We start from the raw sequence: 5,527 nt of genomic DNA, 5'->3' as shown, positions 1-5,527 counted from the left end.
ATGGAGTTGGAGAGGTCCAGGAAGGGGAGGGAGGTGTCAGAAATGGTCCAGGTAAATTTAATGTCAGGGTGGAATGTGTTGGTGAAGTTGATGAATTGCTCAACCTCCTCGTGGGAGCACGAGGTGGCGCCAATGCAGTCATCAATGTTGCGGAGGAAGAGGTGGGGAGTGGTGTCGGTGTAATTACGGAAGATCAACTGCTCTACATAGCCAACAAAGATACAGGCATAGCTGGGGCCCATACGTGTGCCCATGGCTACCCCTTTGGTCTGGGGGAAGTGGGAGGATTCAAAGGAGAAATTGTTAAGGGTGAGGACCAGTTCGGCTAAACGAATGAGAGTGTCGGTGGAAGGGTACTGTTGGGAACGTCTGGAGAGGAAAAAAACGGAGGGCTTGGAGGCCCTGGTTATGGCGGATGGAGGTGTAGAGGGATTGGATATCCATGGTGATATAGCAGGCTATGTTAGAAAAGCTAATAAAATTTATTGTGAGGGGAATTGAATATCAACGTTATGCCTCAACTACACAGAGTACTGGTGAGATCACACCTGGACTACTGTGCAGAATATTGATCATCTTATCTGAGGAAGGATGTAAATAATTTGGAAGCAGTTCAGAGAAGGTTTACTTAGAATTGATAGATTGTCTTATAAGGAAAGATTAGAAAGGCTAGGCTTGTATCTTTTTGAGTTTAGAAGAGTAAGAAGCAACTTGATTGAAATATAGAAGATGCTGAGAAGTATTGATGTGGAGTAGATGTTTCCACGCTTATGGAGAGAATCTAAAACTAGTAGTCACTGTTCAAAAGTCAATGGTCACTCATTTAAAAAAGAGATGAGGTAAAATCTTTTCTCACAGAGAGTCATGAGTCTTTTCCTGAAAAAGAATGGAAGAAATATCTCTGAATTGCTTTAAGGTGGAGGTATATAGATTCCCGATAAGCAAGGAGGTGAAAGATTATTGGAAGTTAGGTAAAAATATGGAGTATTCAGGTCAGCTGTGATCTCATTGAATGGTCGGTCAGGCTCAAGGGCTGAGTGTCCGATACCTGATCTGGCTCGTTACATTTATGTATCAATGTAAACTGTCTTGTCAGGATGCTGCAAATCTCTGAGTACTTCACTCTAATTTCTAAAGGATGAAGATAAGAAAACAACAACTTATTTTACAAACAACGTTTTACCATTTGTGCTCCCAATGTATATAAATTATATATTTGAGTAATACGCTTACTTGGATTTATGAACACTTGGATATGATGTGGACACTGAGGATAGCAGAGTTTATCGGAGCCAAGGAAAAATAATTCACAATTTCACTTGTTAGGAGCTAACTCCTCCTAAAAAGTGCTAAAGAAAGGATCAACATGATTGTTGATATGTCATCCACGACATCGCCAGGAATTTATAGAATCATACAGTACATAAGTGGACCTTTGGCCCATCAAGTCTATACCACCAAATTGCATTACTACCTACATTAGTCCCATTTAGCTGCACAAGCCCATAGTCTTGAGTGTTATGACACTTTGTGTTCATCCAAGTACTTTGTAAAGGTTCCTGCCTCAATTACCTTCCCAGGCAGTGCATTCCAGAACTCCACCAGCCTTTGGGAGAAGAAGTTTTTCCTCAAATCCCTTCTAAACCTTCTGCCTTTCACTTCAAAATTATGCATTCTTATTATTGACTGGGGGGAGCTGCTGCTTTACTCACCTGTACATGTTTCTCATAATCTTACATAGCTCTATCAGATCTCCTTTCAACCTCCTCTGCTCCAAAGAAAACAACCTGAGCTTATCCAGTCTCATTATTGTTTAAGCCAGCTGGACAGAGGTGGCATCGACATCAACTTCTTCATCTTCAGGAAGGCAGAACATTATCACAAAATATTCCATATCCTTAGCAGGGTAACATGTTTTGGTAATAAGCACACTATTACATAATCAGATAACTACTCCTCCCTAGTCATTCTGCAGCACTCTGAATAGCGAAGCCCAATACAAGTTAGAGGAATAGTACTTCACAGCCTTCAAACATAAGATTAAGTTCATAAACTCCAGACTATGCGCTCTGACTTCCATATCGATGACAGTGCCTTCCATTCACCCACTCTCCCCTAGTGTGTTATTTATATAGATTTGCTCTTAGCAAAGCTGACCTATTATGTGCTATTCATACTGGCTATTACATGTATTTTGAATCCATATTGCTCCTTGAAGACCATTAACACTCCTTTGTCTTTTGTTCTGGGCACCCTCACCACCTGTTGCACTTGCTCTTTCTCTCACTTTTGTCAACAGCATTAAAAAAACACCATTTCCCTTTCTGTTGGGAAGAAGAGTCATACTGAACTCAAAATGTTAACTCTGTTTCTCTCTTCATTGTTGTGACTAGACCTGCTCAGTTTCTTCAGCAATTTCAGCTTCCTCCATTTGAACAGTCTCATTCCCCATGTTTCTTACTTCATTTCTGCCTTGGACTTGGTACATTCCATAACTGCTTGCCCTATCCTCATTTACTGCATATTGTTGCAGAAGAAGTTTGTGGACATTGGCAATCTCAAGCAGCTCATCTGCTTTAAGGTGAGGAACATTGAGCTTGTGTGGAGGCATGGAGTACTGGTTGCATGGTATTGTTATCTCTCAGGACATTGCTATTTACCAGGCTCAGCCATCGCTACATAGCCTTATACCGTTGGCACATGGGGAGCACTGACAGATTTATGTGGGTAACAATTACTAAATAGGTGAAACCAAACGAAATTTACCATCTCTTATATGTGTCCAACTCTATTTTGTCTTAAGCTAATAATGAATGTAATGTATTTATAACTGCCTTTGTAATAGAGTATTCCGTATATAGACTCTCACAATGAATTGCTTTCTTCTATATGTTCTATACAATCCAAATAATGGATGATTTACATTCACAATTAGATAATGTATTATTCCACATATACATTTAGTGAGTTTTCAGAAGATTTGTAGCTCAGGTTGACGTTCTGGATGTAGGTTTGCACGCTGGGCTAGAAGGGTCATTTTCAGATGTTTCGTCACCACACTAGGTAATATCTTCAGTGAGCCTCCGGATGAAGCACTGCTGGTGTTTCCTGCTTTCTATTTATATGTTTGGGTTTCCTTGGGTTGGTGATGTTTCCTGTGGTAATGTCATTTCCTGTACTTTTTCTCAGGGGGTGGTAAATAGGACCTAAGTCAATGTGTTTGTTGATAGAGTTCTGGTTGGAATGCCATGCTTCTAGGAATTCTCATGCATGTCTCTGTTTGGCTTGACCTAGGATGGATGTGTTATCCCAGTCAAAGTGGTGTCCTTCCTTATCTGTATGTAAGGATACTAGTGAGAGAGGGTCTTGTCGTTTTGTGGCTAGTTGATGTTCATGTATCCTGGTGGCTAGATTTCTGCCTGTTTGTCCAATGTAGTATTTGTTACAGTTCTTTGCAAGGTATTTTGTAAATTACATTAGTTTTGCTTGTTGTCTGTATAGGGTCTTTTAAGTTCATTAGCTGCTGTTTTAGTGTGTTGTTGGGTTTGTGGGCTACCATGATACCAAGGGGTCTGAGTAATCTGGCAGTCATTTCTGAAATGTCTTTGATGTAGAGGAGAGTGGCTAGGGTATCTGGACGTGTTTTGTCTGCTTGTTTGGGTTTGTTGCTGAAAATTAGTGGACTGTGTTCATTGGGTACCCATTCTTTTTTAATACAATGCAGAGGTAAACATATATAGTTTATCAATAATAGATTTAGCCTTGGTTCAAACACGGATAAAGAAGCTGAACTCCAAAGATATGAAAGTGACTTCCCTTGACATCAAAGCAGTATTTGACCAAATGGAGCATCAAGATAGCTGAGCAGAGCTGGAGTCAGGGAGAAATCTCTCCACTAGTTGAAGCCATGTGTGGCACAAAGGAAGATAGTTGCAGTTGTTAGAGATCTGTCATCTGAGCTCCAAGCTCTCTCTGCAGGATTTCCTCAGGGTAGATATTTTCAAATCAATCTGTTCAGAAATTCTAATATGCACCTCTGAATAAGGTGCGTCTTGAACCCAAGACTTTAGGGTCAGAGATGGGGCACTACCACCTCATCACAAGACCCCTTAGTTCCTCATGGTAGTATCACAGGTCAAACCATTTTAAGCTGATTTCCACCACCATGAGGTCAAAAGGGGAGACTTTGCTCCTCAGATCATCCTAGAATCCTTACAATGTGGAAGCAGGCCATCCACCCCAGTTAGTCTACACCAATCCTCTGAACAGCATCCCATCCAGACCCACTCCATCTTTGTAACCCTGAATTTTCCATGGCTACTGCACCTAAGCCAATACATCCCTGGACATTGAGCAACTTAGCACAGCCAATCCACCTAATCTGCAAATCTTTGGACTGTGGGAGGAAACCAAAACACCTGGATGAAACCCATGCAGATATGGGGAGAATGTGTAAACTCCACACAGTTACCCAAAGGCAAATTTAAACCTAGGTCCTTGGTGCTGTGAGGTAGCAGTGCCAGCCACCATGCTGCCCACAATATCCAAGCAAAACATGTTCAAGTGCACCATGAAGTAGATTACATTCAAGCTTGGGCTAATAAGTAGCAAATAACACTTGTGCTAAGCAAGTGCGAGGCAATGATCACATCCAGAAAGATGGAATCTAAAAAAAATCACCCCTTGACATTCAATGGCATTATCATCACTGAATTTCACGCGAACAACACACTAAGACTTACAGTTGACCAGACATTGGGCAAGCCTGTAGACGTTGTGGTGACAAGACCGGATTGGAGGCTAGGAATCATACAGTGAGCAATTCATCTCCTGACTTCCTGAAGCCTGTCCACAATCTAAAAGGCTTGAGTCACAGAATCACAGAATTAAGCAGAAGGCAGCCATTTGGTCCAGCGTGTCTACATCTGCTCTGTTATTAAGGGCCAATCTTCTGCCTTCTCCCCGTATCCCTCCTCACCTTTTCTATTCACATAGTTATCCAACGCCTTTTTAATGCCTCAGTTGAACCTGCCTCCATCACATTTCCAGGCACTTCATTCCATACCTTACATATTCGCTGTATGAAGAAGTTTCCTCACATTGCCTTGCTTTATTAGCACATTGTTTTATTCCATCTTATTCTTGTTCCTTTTACAAGCCCACTTAATCAGATCTCCTCTCAGCCTTCTTCTCTCCAAGGGAGAGCAGGCTTGACTTCTTATGACCAATTTCTCCACAACTTCTACCTCGGATCATTGGATGCATCTCACCTGGGCCCGGTACCTTATTAACTTCAAGTGTCAACAATCTATCCAAGGTTATAAGCGGTGGCATGATGGCATAGTGGTTAGCACTGCTGCCTCACAGCACCAGGTATGTGGGTTCAACCACAACCTTGGGCGTGTGGGTTGCACATTCTATGACGGTGTGGATTTCTTCTAGGTGCTCTGGTTTCCTCTCACAGTCTAAAGATAGGTAGGTTAGATGTATTGGCCTTGTTAAAATTTGACAGTGCAGTGCTGGAAAA

This window comes from Chiloscyllium plagiosum, chromosome 6, assembly GCF_004010195.1.
Source record: "Chiloscyllium plagiosum isolate BGI_BamShark_2017 chromosome 6, ASM401019v2, whole genome shotgun sequence".
Classification (NCBI taxonomy): domain Eukaryota; kingdom Metazoa; phylum Chordata; class Chondrichthyes; order Orectolobiformes; family Hemiscylliidae; genus Chiloscyllium; species Chiloscyllium plagiosum.
Note: the sequence above shows the minus strand (reverse complement) of the source record.